General features: G+C 33.7%; 1 long non-coding RNA gene across 1 annotated transcript in view; it reads right to left on the minus strand.

The window, feature by feature from the left end:
• The window catches only part of LOC119839696, a 210987-nt gene that overhangs the window by 113808 nt on the left and 74015 nt on the right, over nucleotides 1–23164 (minus strand). Inside the window, exon 2 of the long non-coding RNA XR_005288271.1 lies at nucleotides 5905–5942. This is a non-coding gene — a long non-coding RNA (uncharacterized LOC119839696). The remainder of the gene's footprint in view (nucleotides 1–5904; nucleotides 5943–23164) is intronic.

Here is a 23164-nt window from a genome sequence, read left to right on the forward strand (position 1 = left end):
ACGGAAAACCAAAACCGTGCGGGACACAAAATTCCCAGTGAACTGTCACGTCCGCAACACTATATCAGGCTGTTTAATTACCATAATTAATTAGATCCCGCCGCGCAGACATGCATAGAATAGAGGATTGATGCGTGTAACATATCGACGCCATTAGCTCTCCGAGGTGACGACTATCGTATATTTTTAAAAGCCCGCCATTAGGAAGGTTTTTTGGTCGGTATCATGCGTAGTTCTATCAATCATGAGTACTGTAAGACACTGTTTTGTTCTTGGCCCGTTACAAATCGAGTGCGAGTGCAATATATCCGTATATGAGAGAGATTAATTTCGATTTGAAATGGATGAAGTGTTGAATTAAAAGTTAATGCTCTTCATGGGTAATGTTTAAGGTACGAGTGACGTTAAATAAGAGTGGTTTTGTATATAATGATATTATTTATGTAATATACATTTTCTTTGTTAAAAATAGTAACTCTGTGTAATTAAAATGGATATCCGTTGAAGTATTCGTGTCAAACAGTCGCTTAAGATATTAATTCGCAAAATGGGAGTAAGCCAAAAATAAGTAATTAAAATCGATTAATAAATTATGTTCACTGGTACTACGTTTTAGTGAATTTAAAATAACATTCACAATACTATAATAGCGATTAGAAAAATTACGTACAAAAATTGGATTGTTTTATGTTCCTTGTTACCCTCGATGAAATCGATACGTTAATCATACACTAAAAAATACAAAGAAAATTTTTTCCACACTTTTCAATACATAGATAACAATGTACATCAGTTATAATTAGCAAGCGATACGGTTACAACGGCTCGAACAGAATCAATAAAGCAATTAGCAACCGCAGTCGGTGGCCGGCGGAGTGATCTTGAGGGTACGCGTGGCGGCCCCACCACTAATTGTGCGTACTTTTATATTATTAGTTCATTTATACGGTCTTGCACGCGTGGAATTGCTAGCTGGGAGGTGTTCTTGTTATGTTTGGAAGTGCGAATTAGAAACTATGTGATGATAATTTATTAGATTTGTGAATTTTTAATAGCGTAACGTTATTTATAAAAAAATATACGTTTTAAGAAAATTAGACTCAAGTAATTACTGCGAATTTATATCTAAATTGTTATTTTTATTTCAAAGGCAATAAATGAACGAATTTATTTTGTCTACAAACGACACTTATACCCTATGTAAATCTTTATATTGTTCCTTAAACTGCTTAAGATTACACTATCTCGCGTAAGAATTTTTCATTTTATCTCGTTAGAAATACAAATGATGTTTATTATACAATATGCAATTCACATTTGAAATATAAAAATAGGTCGAGGTTACAGATGTTTTTAGTAAATTTAGAAATAATATTTTCACCAATTTACTTTATTTATTTTCTACTGCACGCAGGTATTAAGATTGCGTGGAAAACAATCCCAATAAAATCTTATTAAATTCTTCATATGCGATGATAAATCATCATTCATGGTGATTTTCAATTATTCCCATTGTTTTTATTTGATCGGACTTCCAGCTATTTCGTATAAACTATAGAATTGAAGTGTTATTAAAACCCAGTATCAGGTAAAATGATTAATTGTGAGCGGAAATTACTGAATGCGTGACGAGTCACGCTCGAGGCACGGAATGACACCGACTTATGTCAAAATGTTTGTTATTAATATTGTTTTAGTGATTTATCCATGTTGTATCATGTAAACTACCGTCGGTATTCATAGGATATAATTTGTTTTGCAACAAAGTTGTAATAACACGTTACAGAGTTGTTGTTAAAATGTTGCAAGCAACACAGGGTGTTGCAGGTTCAATTAAGTCTGAGCAACATCATTTAAACAAAGTGCTGCAAAATATGTATTTCCAATTGAACAACTTCTCATAATACTGTGATGCTAGGATGATATTGACTGATCTGTTAAAATATCTTGTTCAAATGACAATGTTTGAAAAAACACGTCATGTATATGGGGTAACTGGCCCTAAACCTATTATAAATTTAGTTAAAGTCATTCTATTTTGGTCTATATAATAATTAGTCCTCATTACTTTACTAAACTATTCGTTCAAGATTGATATCTAATTTGTATAGTCTCCAGTGGATCTCAAGTGCCGAAATATATTACGCAAATTACTACCCCAAAAATGCAGTTCTATTTTATTTTATATCATTTTTTTATTCGCGTACTAAGTGTTAACTCAGATAAACAATTTTTACGTATAAATTGCGAGATCTGGAACATGTTTTACAAAATTGAGCGAAATCGGTTTAGTAATATTGATTTGAAAGTGCAATATACATGATAAATTAAGAAACATAATTGACAGAAATTCCCATTGAAATCATGTGATGTATTGGTACTTAATATTTAATTAAACATTTTGGCTTCAATGGTAACCTTATTGTTATTTAACAGATCAATCCCGTTTTCACAGTAAATATTTTCTATTAAAACATTATAGTTCATCAAGTAACAAATGACCCCTCTTACTAGTTCACCGTCGATTACCCATAGAATATATTTATTTAGGGTCGCCACTTCCGCCGTGGACCTTAATGTGACCAATGAAAAATGACCGGTCTAAGATGCACATTTTGCGAGATATACGAGCCTTTTATATACGACTTTTCTGGTTATACGATAAGTTCTGATATAAATATAAGATTGGATGCTTCTTTATTTGCATTCGTGCACTGAATAAACCAAACTGCGATCTATAGACATTTTAAACAAGTGTTCCAAAGTTCCTGAATCATAATTTTAAACCACTTTTTCATGTAAAAGAAAAGTTTTCATGTGTAAAAATGTAGTATACATATTTAACATATAAAAACTTTTCATTTGTGAAAATTTAATTTCATAAATACGTACATATACATTTTCATAAAGGAGAAGGATCAATTCTAAACTACACTTAGGTATTATTAGACATGCTTTTATTGTAACACTAAAAATGCCTATGATCATTTGTATTAAATCAAAACCACTTCAGTACAACAAATGATGCTTTGTACGAGATCGAGATATCATCACCAGTCCACCGCAGTAGCATATTATGTTATTTATTTAAGCCACAGTTTGATAAATCAAAGCGTATTTACAGTACGTCTTTGAAAATTAAGTTTCGACGGAGGCAGTGCGTAACGCGTCCAGGGCGGGGCTGTGCGGAAACACATTACTCGCCAGCATGGCAGGAAATCTGCAATATATTGCCGATCGCCGCCGGCTACTGCGCCTGATAAGGAAATGTGTTTATTCTAAACTAGTTTCGGATTAGCCTGTGTGCCGAACGTGGCGTGTTTGCTGTTTCCAAAATCGGAAATTATTTTGGTGAAATTCGTTGGTTATATAAAAATAAATTTAATTTATTTGAGTATAGGATAGGATAGGTACAGTTCAGGAAAGGATTGCTTAAATAACTACGAAGATGGAAGCTTTAATATTTATCATTCAATTAGATCATCATTATCATCATCAGCCCATATATATTACCACTGCTGGGACACAGATTTCGATTTTAAGTCCGAAGTTCTTACCACTGAGCCACCACTGCCTGGGTTTCAATTGGATACATATAAATAATTCTAATACGTAAATATTTCTCATGGCCTGTTTACCTAATCCCTGCAATCTTCATACAATAATATTTATCAATAAGCTTGTACCTTATAATTGAAATAATGAATGATAGAATATGTAGAAATATCTGCCAACCCGCACTGGCCTGTGTCCTAGCAGTGGGAACATATATGATGTATGTTAAATAGTTCATTCTACGAGGTTCATAAAAGTTCAAAACTTTACATTACTACGCTTTGGAAAAAGAGGTTAATTCACAAAGTATAAAATTTCCTAAAATCTTTCATCATTCTACTCCGTCAAAGAAAATCATCAGTCATATAAAACCCATACAGATTCTATCAAAAAGTCAAATAACAACAACAATCTAAGGGAGCAGTTTGGTCAATCCATTACCACATACAAAGTACATGATAATAAGTGGGGTATCATTAGACGGGGCCAGCGATGGACCGCGACATTTATTTTACTGCATCCGGCTATAAAAGTGATCAAATGCCTGCATTCTGCACTAGCCAGCATTTGATAGCATAACTGGATGTGCCGTTTAATTTGTATGGTCTAACTGTCGTACTAAACTTAAATAATTTGTTGTATTTAGATACATCGGGCTTTTAAATGGACATTGTGTGTTTTATTCTTTCAAAATCTAAACTATGTTGAATAACTATTATATATCTTTGAATGTACAATATACCCATAACAATTAATATAGAAAAATGAAGATAGTTTTACATTTCCTTACAATATTTATATTGAAGATCACTGATTAACAACGATATTCATCATAATTCTATAAATTGTTGTGTCAAATATTTCTTAAAAAATTATGAAATACTCAGACTACTTCTACTCATGCTATACCTATATCTAAATAAATAGTAAAGGAAATACCTTTATTGCATTATCCTTAGTTTTCAATAAAGTTTTCTATACCGACACAGTTCGGGTACAGGATCGAATAAAATTAACAATGGATGAACTGTCATAAAATTTATCAGCACATGTCATAGACACATAAACAAAAATAAAAAAAAAACTACATCTATAATCATAACTAATTCGTAATTTCCTTGGCATGCACACAAATTCTAATAAGTACAGATGAAATTGGTCGAAATATTAGTAACGTTTACATAAAAAGTAAACATCAGGAATACAATGGTAAATACTACATGCACAAATTTGGAAGCACACAATTAAAATTAATATAAAAATAATCTAGCATCTATAAATCTACGTTCCACCGTACACGTCCCCACGGAAGTGATAAAGCTTTGGCTAAAAAAGCATTCGGACGGCGATGGCGCGGAAGCCGAGGATATTTCTCAGATAATCTTCAGGTCTAGATAGCGGGTTTTGTTCCATCGAGTGGAACGATAATGTATGACAGTTTCGTGCTTGACTAAACGGTGCATGCATAAAATACGTTTAAGAAATTTTTGGGGCTGTGCTGAAGTAACGTAGTATCAACTTATTAATACATAGTTTTTATAATATTAGAAATAAAAATCATAATATTTACTACATTTTATTGTCTCTCTAATAAAAGTAGAAAAAAAGGCAGGTGTAAACTTGGGCTATCGAATTAATTTTTGAATTTACAGATATATTGAGTAGAAATCTATACTTTTCGCATAATTTAAATATTCTTCATTAATAGACAATTAAATATATGCAATAAAATATACATCATATATAATCTAATTGGCATCCAACATCCAACCTAGAGGTAAAATACAAACTCGCAGTTCTCACTGCTAGACAAAACGCAAAACGCAAAACGCAAAAAAACACAAGTGCACTTAGCATTATTAAAATCAATCGACAAATTACAGGGCTCGTAGCCGAAATGTATTGACAAATGTACATCGGCCTAGTAAAAAGGAAATGAATCTGATTCACAGGAAATAGGAGATTTATTCAGTGAACCAATTCGGTTCATTCAACCGTCACGGCCACTTTTAACTGCTCTTGTTAAATTATGTAATCATCTAGTGTGGGATACGAGTAACTGTTGTAGTCGGAAATTTAACATTATAACATACCAGTGCAATTAAACACTACTTACTAGTCTGAAAATGAACTCAACAAACATACATAATCTATACTAGAAGCCGATTTATGCAATTACTATTAACACTTATTAAATGACTATTTCTAGATCTCATTAATCACTAGGTTACATGCAAAATGCTAAACAGTTATTAACACCATTATTATAAACACCAATGATTGTAGGACATCTGCATACTATTGTCATACATTTCATAGAAATTTATGATAAATACCAACAATACTTACATGGAACGCAAATCCAATAGCAATTCGTCAAATCCAATCTGAAACAAATAAAATGAAATGAATACATCGAATATTGCGCAAATTCAATCATCCGATTACTCTAAAACGCATCTCGTGCATTCCATCCGTTTCTATTAGTAAATGATTTAGTCGGAGTCCATTCGACCCCACTTTCCCTGCAATTAGTTGCTCTCTGAACAATGTGCAGTGATTTTTAAATCATCACCCTAACGCCATCTGGCGCGTTCAAAGCCCGACTAGGTACTAAGTAATATTGGTAATTGCCCCACAACAGGCCCGCTCAAAAACTTTTTCAGAATTGAAATTCACCGAGCGTTTTGTTTATTATTCAAATCGACATGCCAGCAGGTTGCATATTATTCGGTTTTTGTACGCAGCTCAAAAATGTTTGAGTATTTTACCTGTTCTTAGTTCTTACCCCTGTTTTAAGATAAATAAATGTTTGCATGTGTTGGCACATAGCAGAGCGTACACAATACATATGCGAACACATTTATTAGACTCGACAGTAAACCAATATGTTAATGAAATATTCTAGAAATTTATTATCACCGTGTATAGTATACATTGATTCTAAACATTGCAATTAGCAATGTAATTAGGTATCTACATACAATTTCACTATAAAACATTTTGCATTATCGATGGTAATAAATCAAGCCTTATTTTGGTAATTCAAAAGCGTTAACAATTGAAATAGCCACCTGAATATTTCACAACAAAATAATTAGCTCTAAAATAAATTCCATCGACGTCGCTACGCGGTAATATCGCTCCATAAATTAAAATTTTCTACGAAATAATATTAAAGGCACTCAGCTTAATTTGCCAGCATTACGTACGCTCGGCTGTTTATTGGCGCTGAGAAATTAATATTTCGCGCCAATATCAAAAGTTCACGCTCAACTAGCCACCCCCCGGGTCGGCAATAACTACACTTCGTAGGAATTGTCGCAGGTGAGCGTCAAATGCGCTTATATTATTATTTTTTCAGTTTTTATTACATAGATCAAACGTCGTCGTGGTAACATGGAAGGTGGGAGGGCACGGGTCGGGGGTGAGGGATTATCGCGAATTATTCACGTGCCATAAAGCGCAAATTACATCGCCAGCACGTGCCGTCTGCAACACTGCCGCTGCTCCCGCAGGACGCGATCTAAAACAATCGCCACTGGGTGCCGAGCGGCTCAGTTTAAAATATTGCAAATCCACACACCACTTTCGCATATTAAATTTCCCGATATCTATTGACTTGCAGTCGTACGAAACGTTTTTAATATCGCAAACACGATACATTTTCGCGACCGATATCCATTAAGGCACGTTCGGAATATGTTGTGAATAATATCTCATATCATCTGGTGTGCGATTAATTCGACATCACTAAACAAATAGCATTATTGGGGTACGAGTGGGAGTATGGAGCTTCAGTTCGAGCACCTATTAAATTCTGAATGCGAGGTTAATCCGCAATTACCGCCTAGTTATCGCCGGAAGAAGGCGGAGATAGTTAGGGCCCGGAAAATATTCCGTTCACTAATTATTCCGCGTAATTAAACGCGAGCATTATCGTGCGACGCTGCCGCCACCTGCCGGCATTGTGCGAATGTGATTTACTGCGATCCCGCCGCGATTCCGTTGCGATTCCAAAGCTACACCCCGCCTCTTTTTGTACCAATTAATTGTCGAATTTATTAATTGCTATGAAATTAACGCGAAGCGGGAGTGCAGTCTATGAGCTATGGTTACGATAACTAATTAATTTAATGCCAAATGAGATGAAATAATGCCAGTAGTGGGTAGGTGTTCGATCAAACAAATATTATCGCTTGAGCATTAACTGGAAAGTACAATGCATTTAGTAGAGTTTTATTTACCTTAACAATTCAGTATGAAGTGAATTATGATAAACACAACAATACAAAAGTGAATCTCAAAAATTATAAATGTACAAATAGATAAGATATATATGTATAAATATATATGATTTCTTCTTTTATTATCATTGGAATGATATGAAGACGGAATTTTTAAACTGTTATGCAGAGATTTAAAATTAATTATCAATTTCATATATACAAAAATCTTACGAATTCAAAATCTCAATACCCTTTACTTACTCTTACACAAAACACGCTCTTATATGTTAAAACTAACCAAGCTAACCACTAAACCGACGTCGTTTAATAATAGAAAACTATTGTAACGTTGATTAAAATAGCATTGCATATTTGTGCATGTTTATGAAGTTCTTAAACAGACCGCATTTACGAAACGAAATTAAAAAACACAAATGCAAAAGCGGAGAATATGAGCAGATGAAAAAATAATACAACAATATGGGCCTCAGTTAATAGGGTCCCAGGGTCCACTCTTATTACGGAAGCGAGCCTCTCTAATTTGCTCCCGGAGGTTTCCTCTTATTTTTCCGTCGCCCGACGAAGATGCCAGTGGGTACTCCTTGAAATGAAAATGACTATGTGTGTGTTTGTGTCGTGGATTTGTGCTTTTGTGTTCGGGCCTGAGCTGTATTTTTATTGTAGATTCCTTTGCTAATAATGGTTTTAAATGTAACTCATATGATCATGTAACACGTATTATAATGTTATACAGATTTGTTTAAACAATCGACAATAACATATTCGGCTAATAACAAATTATTATTTCGTTCTATACAAATTTATACCAAATTTAAATTATGGTAAATATGTATGCTTACTGCGGAAACAACCAAAAAGTATTCAATGACATATTATATATAATAAACCAAAAAAAAAGAAATACACAAATTTCTAATAATAATGAAGTAATATGCAGTATAATAGAGAAATAAAAGCTCATTAGTAATTAAGGGTGGTTGGTGCGGACGCGTGGCTAAATATTTTCTCGAGTCGGCCGCAGTAATTAAAAGCACGGAGCTTGGAGGTCGGCAGCTTGAGGGCCGAGGCCGGGGAAAAATCAAAAATTATTGTCCGCACATATTTTCTTAGGCGAGTTATGCAATATTGCTTTCTAGAACGTTCTGTGGTGAAGCTTTGTTTAAATTGTGATTTTGGTGCTTAGCAATCATAAATGGAATAATTTTAAATAGTCTATGTGGGTTATATTACATGTAGTTTTTTATCTTCAATTACATGTGCGATTTTTTAAATAATTTACTTATTTAAAAAAAATTGGCACAATTCCTATTTACTTTTCTGTTTCTTCAAGAATGGATGTGATATTAACAGCTTCTATATACTCCTATTGCGTAGAATTAGTCATTTCGTTATAATATCTTTCATAGGCTTTATAAATTATCATTAATTTCCCCATATTTACTTCATTACATTTTATGGGAAAATATTCAAGCCCACATATTATGTAGTATGGACATGGTGATTCTTATATATCACAAATCCCAGCAACTGATTGGCTGTTCTATTACCATTGAAGCGTGCATGCTCGCTGTACTGAGCTGTTCACGACAATGGGAGCCTCGGGAAAACGATATAGAGTTTAATTAACAACCCTGCCGCCTAGACAAGTCTAATGCGTTAATATTTACAGCAAAACATTAAAACGTTTTGTTAATGAGGTAAAAAAACAAGGATCGTTGAGTGCGCCATTAACGTAACGCAAGCGGTTGCAGACGCAAAGCCCGACTTAATGATACCTCGTCAAGAGATGAGTTATTTTTGAGAAAAGGCAAGCGTCGAGTGTCGCGGTTGTTTTACGTGCTGCTTTGTTCAAACTAACGAGGTCAATAGTTGAGAGTCCGCATCGCAGTAACAAGTTTCACCGTGTTGAGATCACACTTATTCGTCGTGTTTATTTTTAACATTTGTTATTTTGATGCTGCGTCTATCCCGGTGTAATGGGCGGGATTGCAGCGCTGGCTCCGTTTTTCCCCCGTATCTTTAGTAGGTGTAGTTATTTTTCGATTTCGATGTGCACTAACTATTAATTAAATGGAAATTTTCTGCTCGTATACCTCTTCTAAAGCAGTGGTGGCTCAGTGGTGAGAACCTCGGACTTCAAAATCGATAAGTCGGGGTTCGAGACCGGGCGAGCGTACAGGAAATAAATTGATTTTTCAATTTATCTGCACATGTGGATAACATCGCCACTGCTTAAAACGGTAAAGGAAAACATCGTGAAGAAACCGGCATGTTCAAGAATCAAAAGTTCGACGACATGTGACATCTGCCAACCCGCACTTGGCCAGCGTGGTGGATTATGGCCTGAACCCTCATAGGAGGCCTGTGTCCCAGCAGTGGGAACATATATGGGCTGATGATGATGATGATGATGATGATACCTCTTCATGAGCTGTCTATGCTTCTACCGTGGAACCGACATACACTATAGCTTATTACTATAGTACTCAGGACTCACGCGGAACTCTATTTAACATATGTTTCATCGATGGTTACGCATGGTTCGGTATTTTTAAAATTAGAGCGTTTAAACAAACTAACTCTTCAGCTTTACTTATTATTATCTTAGAAGCATAGATATGAGAAACGGACCGTCTACTAAGTTCCATCTAAAGAGTTACCTTATGAGTTTTAGAGGCGTGATTTCTTCAGACAATGGAGGCTGGAGGTTCATATTCTTACTTCCTACAAGAAATTTCTTCATAATTAATATGAAATGCATGTGACTCGACTATCTTGAAGTGTACATAAAATTGATGTCCCGTGTGGGGTTTGGAGCAGATGATATATATCTGTTTCACTGATAGATTTTCATTATGGGTAAGTGATCAATCTTCTATGTCCTACTAGAGCGAGCTATTTTTTGTGAGTCCCCACCGGGAATCGAACCCAGGACTCCTCGGTTCTACACTCATACGTTAACCACTGTACCAAGGAGGCGGTCAGTAAGCAAACATGTTGATGACTACCACAACTTGAAGAAGAGGATAGTTCCTGCAATGTTATATTCTGATTTTGAAACAAATTGGTTTAATTCCTTTATTTAGAATTTTGCGTCTTTATTGAAATAACTCTGCGCAGGTTATTATAAAGGCAACAATGTTTAATTATAAAAGGAGGTCTCATGCGGGCTCTTGGCGCTTAACATTATTTTCTATATTATAAATATTTCTTATTTTTTATCATTATAAAGGTTTGTTATTTCACTATTTACCTATACACTGCTTTCACAGTGATGCTCTTAAAACTTCTGAGAAAATATACTATAAAATCGACGATACCTTATCCTCTATTTGTTTAAAATCTAAATCAATATTGTTCTACAATTAATGTATTCCCTAATATCGCCGCAAGCTCAACACGACGAAGCAAAAAGGCGGAGGTTTTGAGTAACATCACTCAAGCATCAAATGCGAGAGAATACTGAGCGATTCGTATCGCATAACGCGCCCGCACAAACGCATCTCGGTTTACTAAAAAATAAATCAGTATAAGGTTGATCAGAGGCACCGATAACTTGTGCTACCGTTTACGCTCTTTGTTCGCGATAATAATAAAAACTCAAACAATGAGGGCACAGAGACCGAGTCGCCTCCAACACGCCCTACTTGAAAGATAAAAATTATTATGTGTAGTCTTTCTCTTATTACGTTCCCAAGCGTAGTCGGGATGTTTGTTTAGTATGTACTGACTTTGAGATTGCGCTGGCAAGATAATTAATCTATGGATTCAAAATTAAAAGTTGCGGTAATTGCAAAACATGATATTTCCGTAAATTCCTTTTATTAAACGGTAAAAACTAATTAGACGCTATGTAGACGTGTTTTTTTATCACCCCTGAAACATGATTACGTATAAAAAAAACATACGCCTCAAGATAATAAATGTACAGTCATATAAACAATCTATATAAAGAAATTAAAGTGGATTATTTTGTACAGTTTATCAATTTCATATTTAAGAAAAGCGCATGAATATTTAAATATCCATCCTGAAATTAAATTCCTGAATATCGGATATACATTTGTATGCTAATCGGACACTGTCGATTACAATTAGTCATCCATATTAATTTTTGCTAACTAGTATGGAAATAAACAAAAAGTTTTGGTGTTTGACTGTACCGGAGCGCACCTGGGTCGCCAGGGGCATTCATTCAAATGCAAATCAAACGTTCCATTTTTAAAATCTACCATCTCAAACATCCTTGCTTCCGGAATGACTTATGTCCATACCCTGCTTCAGATTATGACATTGACAGCTAAATGACAGCTATGTGTTATCTGTATTAAAATTCATATTCCCCTAACAAAATTATTTACTTATGACCTTATTATAACAATTCATACTGTCGTTTGGGACCTTTTAGGGTAAATTTCGAGTACCCAGGTGTGCTCCCGATCCGGTTAAGGGAAGCATCCTTGTTAGAGATTCCCGTTTAAAATGGTTTAATGGTTTGTTTTTAATTTCAATTATACTTTCAACGACGAGGTGTTATCATATATTGTCAATATAATCGTTTATTTTATCTCGATTTAGCCAAGAATTTTAAGACCACAAGCATTATTACTGTGGTAGTAGGTATTACTAAATGAAATGTTGCATTTCTATCAAAAATATTAAAAAAAAAAAATAAAAATTGTCGATGTTAGAATACGTATACCAAGGATGAGCAATTACTATGTAGGTACAGGCTAATAGCATTGAATAAATTGCAAACAATAGTACGTACCATCATTTTTGCACATGAATGCCAACTCAAAGAGGAACTTCGACCAAACTAAACTATTTTCAATATAACGACGATAGTGAAAGTTGGTCTTCCAGGTACAATAATTGAAACATAATAGGAAAAATGTAAGCAAAACACATTAAACGCGAGTAAACAGCGTCATTACACCGGCCCATTGTTGCGCCGCAGTACGTGAGGTCATTGCACCACATTCACAGAGCAATTAAAATTGTTGTCAATATATTAGTAGGTTTGTTATTTACAACCCTTAATGTAGGACAATATGCTTGTTCTATTTTCTAAATAAATAACAAGCTTGTATAAATAAATAGATATCTTTAGTAGTGCAAACGCATGCAGCACAATATACTTTTGTGTTATATCACAGATAACATAATACTACACTAATAGTTTTTTTAAGCATAAAAATAAAAAAATATGGAGAAATTCTGAGGTAGCATTTATAATGATGGATATATAATAATACCGTAGAATAATAGCTTTCTAATACTTGCCAAAAACTACCAATTCAATTGACCATAATCAAGATATATCTTGCTAACTTTGTAATTGTGGTCGATCTTGGCATTTTGTGATAATTATGATATATTCGACAATTTTAATAACTGAGTTTGCTCATATAAATTATCAAAACCTAGGGTACTGTCACCTAAAACGTTAAATGACACATGTGTAAATTTTTACATGTGGAATTAGATACTTGCATATTCGGTTTTTGTTTGTTATTTTTTTTGCTATAGCGGGCAACTGAGCTGGTAGTTCTGCTGGTTGGCCTGATGGTAAGCGATCACCACCGTCCATGAACAGTCGAGGATAGTGCCTGCGAATGCGTTCCCGCCTTAAGAGGTAAGGGATAAGGAACGAATGGACGTCTGGAAAGAAGGAATGGACTGCGAAGACCATAAAAAATAATCGGGCATTTTTCATAGTCTTTTTTAAAGTGACTACATTAGACTTAATATTATAAGAATTCTATGCAAGTATTTATTATTCATATAATAATCATTTTACAGCGTTCTTATTAGAGAATGAACTAAAAAAATCGGAGACCCCACACGATATTACATCCAGACAGCGTGGCACCACGCGGCGCTGTTTTTTATAGATCCTAAATCTCTTTTTTTGTGCTCTTCCAGATTCGCGCTCTTTATATTTATAAAGCTCTTAGTTTAATATTAATTTAAGAGGTACATAATTTATTCTTTACCATGTGCGATTTATTATTTCATATTTTTGAGGTATCTAATTTATTAAAAATATTGTATGGAGAGAGAGAGAGCTTAAAGAACGACGTCTGGGGACAATCATTACATCGATCCAAACAAAACTTATTTTTTCACATAATAAGATTTGTTGATAACATATATGCAGTTGTGTTTATTACCTTTTTTTAATAATCACTTGAAATCCCTGTGAAATCCATAAATTTACAAAGAAAAACGTTTATATTACAAGTTTAATGATTGAAACTATTTTTCCCATTAAATGCGTTTTGAAACACAGCACGAATTTTCAACAGCTATGCGATCGGAATTTTGACGATCCATAGCAGATAATGTTTCTAAAAAATGATGCGGAGGTAATTAATGGTCGTCGTAAATAATATTCCTAAAAGTCATTCATCTTTTTGCATTCCTACTCACAAAAGGAAGGTGTCGATGTGTTAATTTAATACGCCATAATTTATGTTTTCTAAATTTCATTTGTGCTAATATTTTATGGAAACTGTATTATGCTTTCATTTTCGAAATAAACTTTGACCATGTAAAATCTTAGCACGATGAATACGGAAAAACCTAGCTGCGCCCCGCGGTTTCACCCGCATAAGTCCGTATCCCGTAGGAATATATATAAAAAGTTGTCTATATGTTATTCCAGTTGTTCAACTGTCTACGTACCAAATTTCATTGCAATCGTTTAAGTACTTTTTGCGTCAAATAGTGACAAACATACACACACATCCTTACAAACTTTTATAGCATTCATAATGTTATAGTAGGAAAGAAAAATGCCGATTTAAGGTATAATTAGTATTATATTATGTATAGCGTTGTGGTCATATGACACTTCCATGAAAGTACTTATAATAAAAGTTCTGTTGACCGATCATAAAGCACATCAAGTTCGCGAATAATAAGCTAATAGTTTTTTTAAAGTTCCATATAAAAATGATTTAATGCGTTCTAAAGTCAAGCGATAAATCAAAGAGCCTCGAAGCAAGCCAATATCATATCTTCCTTAAATGACATGTGCTTTCTCATTACACGGGGATTGCTGTAATTTCAAATATATAAATTTTATAGCACCATCTGTCATATTGGAGATAAAACTGAAATTGGTCAGAAGTCATCTCGGCTCGTGTCATTCCCTCCTTGACATTAAGTGTCGATGGGCATAAGTTAATGTTGAAGCGATGTTTTCCTCATTACGGAGCCGACAGCCGATTTATTACATGTCAAAAGATAAAAACCTGATGAACATTAGGTAATGATGTGCGTATAAAATCATGTGTTTTTTTGTTCATATATTTCGATAAGTCTGTTAAGTGATATATTCTTTAGAGGTTTTCAATCATTATATGATATTAAAAAAAAAACATAATTCGCATGAATGACCCCCAAACACCCCCAATTATCTGTTTTCATTTAAAATGAACCCACAGCGAGTTTTATAATGCCTCTGAATACACTGCTGTAAAATAAAACAGAAGATTGTGTAATAAATGTCAGGATATAACAATTTCAGTGTTCTAGAAACATAGTGCTCTAAATTTAAAAACGATAGAAAAATTATAAAGATACCTTTAAACTTATTTTCTTACGATTTAAAACCATGCTAAAATACGAGATTCTTTTTTTTCGTCAAATTATTCATCAAGCTACATCGTAATTTAATGGTGATTTGGTTTTATAGTGCAATCAAAAGATTTTTAGTTTATAGCATATCCTTATTTCTGTGCTGATGAAGATGATATGTAAGCATGTGTGCGGGAAGTGATTCGTTCATTATATTTATATATGTGTGTCCTTGTAGTCCCCTATCAAAAATTTAAACTTCTTTATTGTTCTCATTCTACCGACCATTTTGTATAACAACAGTCTCATACGATAACTATCTTGGCCTACATTACATTTCTAGCAACTGTACAGCAATTTAAAGGACACGCATTAATTTCTCGTCCCTCGCAATATGCGGTGTGGATTAGACACGAAAAACCTTCGAGAGCTTTCTGCAGCGTGTGACGAACGTTAATACAGTGTGGAGATGTAAGCACACGCACTGACCTTGTTCGCCCGCTTCGGATCAGTTATGTCTTTTGAAAAATATCCTTGAACTTAGAACCATTCATTCGCGTCTATGTACTTGACATTAAGCGTTCGTTTCAAAGGAAGCCTTTGGTTTTGTTTTGATACCTCAGAAAAATAAGGAGGGTGCACGAAATATATAACATCGCTATATAAGTAGTGTCTCAATAGAAAGGTCGTAGAAGGTGACCTATTTTTTATTTAGTAGATATATGTTTATTTACGATTGCATGGCAATATATATATATCAAACTTTTTTAAAACAAAACACATATGAATTTGTTAAATATTTTTCATTTAAGCACCTACCCACCGATGATTTATATTTTAATCATATTATTTATTTGACTAAAATATACTAATTATCGTATAGGCCGCGTTCACATACCTGTATTATGTTATCTATAATAAAATAAATTCAAAGTATAATCATTCAGAAGATTTACCATCTTAAAGATCTTAAAAGCCCACTCATGTTATTCCGAAATGTAAAAAAAACGGCCACTCCAAACTCCAGGTAAATTAAATTCATACGAGTTATAACAGAGGGCATCAAAAGGTCTCGGCTGTCCGTGCGGAGCTTTCCTTTTAATTAGACCCTAAGTACTCGTTAAAAAACAAGATCTTCCCAAACGGACAAAGCGCATACCAACAAATGCCGATGTAAAAAAACACTGGATAAATAAGTGGAAAAACACAGGTAAGAAGAGGGGTTTTGTACGGTCCGCCCGGCCACTTAGGTCATCCTGCGAAATAAAGGCTCAAGTTTTTTATATTGCTTTTAAATGCAGAATCCGTACGTCCATCCCCTTCTACGATAATGTGAATGGAAACAAACGAAAGAAAATGTTTCCAAGCGTCCGTTCGTTTATTGTACAGTTGTACGTAGTTTCGATTGCAAATAGCACAAGTAATTCACTTTGCTGCTTTAGTGAACCAATCGAAATTGAGCATTAAGTCGATCAGACTCTGTTTAGTTTTTAACAATACTGAAAGAAAGTTCTCAATTTGCAATAGTTATATCTTAGTTGTATTAGCTTCTTGTTACAGTCAAAATAATGGTAAACATCTTAAATAATAAACGTAACCAACACATAATAGGATTAGATATCTCGTACCATGTACAGAGCCCTAAACAATTGGAGAAAAATTAATTTAAAATTACTTAGAACAATGAGAAGGCAATCCTCTTAATTATATTGGGTGAGCAATAATGGCGTTCGGTTGGCGCCCTTCTAAATTTAAATAAATCTTAGCTTGTTTACGATTGCTTTGATATACCGTGTGTGAGGCTATACGTTTTCAATTCGGCCAAGGGAGGGTAGTTCTGCCGACGGCCGCATGGGGGCGCTGTGTTTGAAGCAGTGATTAGTAATGCGGTGGGGGCTTATGGCAAAATAATCTTAGTGGAGACGTTAATGAGAAAACATTTTACTGGTCGCCGGGAGCACTTGGCGATTAATTAATTTCTACTTTGATTTTTTCTGAGATTAAATTCAATACGCGTTATATTAGATCGAGGGTATTGATAACTAATTACTAGTTGCAGTGCGTTCGATGGTACTTGGATGTCTTCATTGGTCGGGATTTATTTACTGAATAAAAAAATCACCGCTGCAAGTTATTTTCAAGAAATTTATCAATGCAGATAATAATGGAATTCATTCCAGTTATGTTGAATACACTCTCTGATTTTTTATACACGTCTAAAGCCAAATTAATTTGCAAACAACCAACAGTTGTAGGTAGTTTTATATTTAATTTCTAATTCATTACTACCTGCAACTGTTGAAAACGCTATGTTACTGTTACGTTATTAAACACCAATAGTTCATATCGTCAACCAGTTTGGCTTTATCCTAAATAGTCATCAATGACATTAAAACGGTCTTTTAAACAATACCTAGGAGTACGCGTTTATTATCCCCTAAAAAGTATTTAATTTCTAAATTAATTTCTAAAGATTATGTAATGTGTAACTCATATGCTTTAGTACTTTTTAACATCTTCGCATATCTGCTATATACGCAGATTACGTTCCAATATAAATAAATTATACACAAAACTCATCTAACATTGCCAGGTTCTTGTACCGTTGCTTGATTAATGTCTCAGGTAAGAAACAACGGGGTGAGTGCAGGAAAAATAAATTGATTTCGTTTCAGCCCAGCGAACGTCGAAGGGGTGTCTTGGGCTACGCAACAGAGCATGACTTGACATGTACCTAGTATTAAAATTAATAATAATATTTATTGTTATAATGTGTTGAAATCTCCAGGGTTTCTCACAATTAGACACTCTTCCATAATCTATTAGCACGATTCTATTAGCAATGTCAACCACTCGCGCAATACCAAGCGCAATCTATATTTGACCGTTTTAACTGTCAAATAAACGCAAACGATTATAGATAATTAATATTATTTTAAAATGTTAGATGCCAATAATTGTATATTTGGAGAACGTGGTTATGTGCTTATAAATTACCCAATTGGTTGTACTAAAGAAACGTTTTATTCAACTTCTAACATGGTACCTGATTTGATCAAGTCCAATTTGCAGTAAAAATATTTTGCGAATTCGTCAAAATAAAAAACCTAATACAAAAGTGTTTAAATGCACATTTCATAAGCTATGCTATCTAATGCTAAATGGACTAAAGAGACGTACTTAAAACGGTTGTGAAATAATTGTGGTCTTGAGCTGTAGTGGTCTTATCCTGGTTTTTATTTATAACTAGAGTTCATAAATAAGGAAAAGATACATAGTCCGGTGTTTTCCATTCATAGTTCCCGCTCCCTTGGGTTTTCAGGGATAAGACTATCATATATCCTTTCATATCTATATAAATTTTGATAACAATCGGCTTCAGTGGATTAGGCGTGAACAATACACATTCATACAGAGAGACAAACAGACAAACAGGCAGACAATGATACTTTCCGATCTGTAATATAAGTAACTATAGTTGCATGAAACATTTTATTACAAAAATTCAATTTTATCATTAAAATAGATTCAAACACAGCTCCAATGAACACTGAACTAGTACAGAACGCCTAGCAAACTAAACGTAGGTATACAAATTATGAACTAATAATTACGAAAATTCATTAAGAAATACACCACTAATTGGGTTATGGGATAGCAATAACAGTGGGTCGGTGCGAACGGTAAATTCCTATTGTGGCGTTATCGGCAACCCTCAGGCCTGCATTGCAACTTTAATACCATTCTGCTAAGCGAATTTTTAATTTGGTTTCCATCAGTTAAATACAGTATTTATAGACATTCGTGACGAGTTCATTGCGTTCGTTTAATTGCGTATTTTGTAAGAACATATTTTATTTATTCTATAGATGATGTCAGGGAATGTATTTACTGTATTTGCCTTGAAAAAATCTTTAACGATTACTCGCTAAATTATCTTTCTACGTATTTGTGCATTTAATTAATATAACATGTTTTCAACCCATTTTTATATCCTTAAAACAAAACAGAGACTGAATAATATTGTTATACTTGCATTTTAACTCAAATATCAAATGTTCCATGTTTATTGATGATAAATACGACTAATTTTTTTTTTAATTACGTATATATTTGATAAAAATAGTATAACATGTCGTTCTTTAAATTGAAAGTTGTTAAATAAAAAGTAATAGTAACACATTCAGTGTTTGCTGATTGGAAAATAAAATAAATAGACGGCGGGTTATGCTTTCCTTTTTAATTTCATACCTATATTTCTACCTACAACTTTCACTAGAAATGGGTCGAAAGGTTCACAACGCCAAAATATAACTATCGCAAAGGTCACGAGCCATTAATCCCTATTGGCATCTAATCCCTATCTTTAAATTAAATCTATCCGATTGATGTTTAAAGAAAATTAACATGAGCTGATCATTTCCATCGTGGACGACACGTGCGAGGCCACACTCCATCGAGTCGCTACACTCAGCCAATCAGGATTATACAAATCCCCCGCGGGCGGGCTCGGGAAATAATTACTAGCGAGAATTAATCAAGTGCTCGGAATCGGGAAAAATACCTAATATTCAATGATTGTGAGCGAAGAATTGAAGTTTTATGAGGATATTGAACTGTAGAATCTCTATTTACATAAAGTTAATATATATCCTGCGAATCATGGTATTGGCGTTAACTTTTATCGCGTATCATATAAAATGGTAAAAATAATAAGGAATAAATATTATCATATTGTATAAACACGTTTGCAATCAGAAACAGTAACAGTCTTCATATGGGTATTTGTTCTAATTCCGGTGAAACGACTTGATTGAATTTTTCGATATTTTTCGTTGTACAGTGAGTTAATTGACGTGTATGCCATAGAACGTTACTCGGATCAGCTAGTTTTAAAGCTAAAGTAGTTTAAACATCATTTAATCACAATGTATAAGAAGACATATAACCTACATAATTCCATAATACTTATAACATATAAAATCAATACGTATGTGAGTCCACAAGCCAATGTTCAGGAGATGTGATGAAGCATGACATGCCACGTCAATGGCTCCTATGACCACCCTAATGCACCATTGCACACCCTTCCATATGTCGCCTAGCTATTTGATATACTGCTTTAACCCTGCAAAGAGTATTCTTGGCTATTATTGAAGATACTCACTACAACCAAATAATCTTACGACCAAATAATGTGTGAACTGTATTAGGTACTCGGAGAACCAAAGGTTAATAGATTACAAGTTAAAAGCAGCCAATTTTATACGTTTAAAGTGTAGTTTGTTTAACCAGCTCAATACAATTAACTATACCTATAATATGTTAGTACCTATACCTATGTAATAAATAAATACCTTATTTACTTTTTAGACCCAATAATACGAAGTACATGCGCACGAAGTGACCAGAAGGCTATGTACATATTTAGCTACAGTTTGTCAAACCTATATTTAGTTTGCCCTACATTAGTAATCCAATAAACTCTCACAAACTCTCGCTTAAGGAGTTAAAAAAAAGTCTAGACTCCTTTTCAAGCTTCAATCGCCTGTTTAGCAATGTTCGTCAAAGCAGTTTGCCTTCACTTAGCAGATGAATGCAGGACGGCACTGAGATGTCCTTGCTAATGTATTGAAAGCGCCCCTTTTTTGAGGAAATCACTGCTTGAGAAAATGTTCATGCTTCATGTAATCGTTGTACCAATTTATTTTAGATTTAGTATTCAGCTTGTACCTGGTTTTAATGGTAGTTTGTTTGGAATCGAATTATATTTGTGCGCCACATCTGATTATGATGATGATCATCGTAAACGTAGCAGAGATGTGTATTACAATGTATGATTATGTTTATTTATGTAAGCTATATAATAATATTAATATTGATAGCAATATAATAATAGCTGTAATATACACTAAACAGCCACGCTTTCACATTCATTCTCAGGTATTAATTAAAAATTATACAAGTAACTAAAAAACGACTTTCTTCATACTACATAACAAAATATTCAAATTCATTGGAAGTACAAGTATTAATAAAATAAAGTGTAATGCCTCATGTTAATATCTACTAAACAAGTTAAAAGTTATGACACCATATGATCTAATTCTTACACATCGAGCTGTTATCTTCATCGTATGTACAAGTTTTATAAAACTAACTCAAATGTGCTGTAACCAATTTAGACGCATTACCTAGATTTACTTGAAATGTAAAATGTCTTCCCTAATCGTAACGAAGCTCCGACAACCAATTACTCTGAGAGAGTCGTATTGGAAGCTATTTCAATTTAGCTTATTGGCCCATGTGCGCCCGGATTTTGACAATTTCTTTCCTCGACCGCTCCACATCCTTTCCATCCCATCAATCTGTTATTTCTTCCGAGAATATTGCCGAAATATAGATTTAATATCTATTAGATATTGCGCTTGGCGGATCTTGAAAATAAGACGGAATCATTTGGGATATCATTAACAATAAACATAACATAATAAGACTAATATGATCACGATATTATTTTAAAAAGGTTCATGGGTGTTTCATAATACGAACGTATTTAAGTAATAAAACAAAAGAGAAGTGAGAATTAGGTGATATTTTCAAAACGGCATATGGTAAATTATTCGAAAAATTATTATATATAATAATTATGAAAAATTTTATTCAATATAATATATTAAGTGACATATAATGTCGGGAAAATACAGACCTTAGAATATTAAATGATTATCTCCTCTTTAATATAGATTCCTTATCTTTATTAAATGTAAAATAGTTACACTATGGAATAAAAAATCATAAAAAAATTTCATTCAAAACTCTATCTATAAAGTAAGGGTGCACACGCTATCGTGTTCTAGTTCATTAGGCGGGTGGCCACGCGCTCGCTATCACGGCTAGGTCATTTTTCAAACAGTGAGAACTCGCTCTAAATATAGAAAATTTCGATTATATTTAAAAAAATAAATGCTTTATGCCAAAAAAAAAGAATAAGAAAAAGTCATGTCACTTCTACATTAACAACACGTTTCAGAAATCTTTACATGCTATAAATTGTATACTTGCTTGAATAAAAAAAAAACTTTTTTTTACTGCCACATGGGCCTGTTTGTGCGATTTAATAAGCGTTCATATTATATTCAACAAAAATAGCTTCATCTAAAATATAACATAACAATGAAAAGTATTGCAAAAGCTGTATTTTGAATGATGCAAGACAACGCCCACCAATTTATATCGCGAAGCAAAAAACAACATTTCCCGTAAAGCCATAGAACCATCAAACGAAAACCAAACCGAGCGAATCTAATTTCATTACCCATCCTTATAAAATTTACGAGTAAGTACAATAGGCACCTAGCGATTTAATTTACACTACCCCCCGCCAATCGGGGACAATATTCAAATAAGGCTTCATCTATTAACGGACCCCATACTAGTATCTATCAGTTTCATCTGAGAGGGACCCGGATCTAAAGATTTTTGGGGATCTAATGAAATCATGTACAAACACATGGGGTGTTCAATCTGTGGTCAGGTACCTGAGCTTACAGGTGCTTAATGAGCTTAGAAAACTTACTTATACCTATATCTTTATATTTTGTTGTATTTTTATAAATGAAAATAAATTAACAATATACCTAGATACAAGTATTTGAGGAATAACACAAAAAATTAATTTTTTACAAAAACCTTAACTTTAAGCGTCTCGTACAAAGCATGTTTTATTCATTTATTCATATATAACTTGCCAATAGACGTAGTATTCTGAT

Source organism: Zerene cesonia, chromosome 1, assembly GCF_012273895.1.
Source record: "Zerene cesonia ecotype Mississippi chromosome 1, Zerene_cesonia_1.1, whole genome shotgun sequence".
In the NCBI taxonomy this organism is placed as follows: domain Eukaryota; kingdom Metazoa; phylum Arthropoda; class Insecta; order Lepidoptera; family Pieridae; genus Zerene; species Zerene cesonia.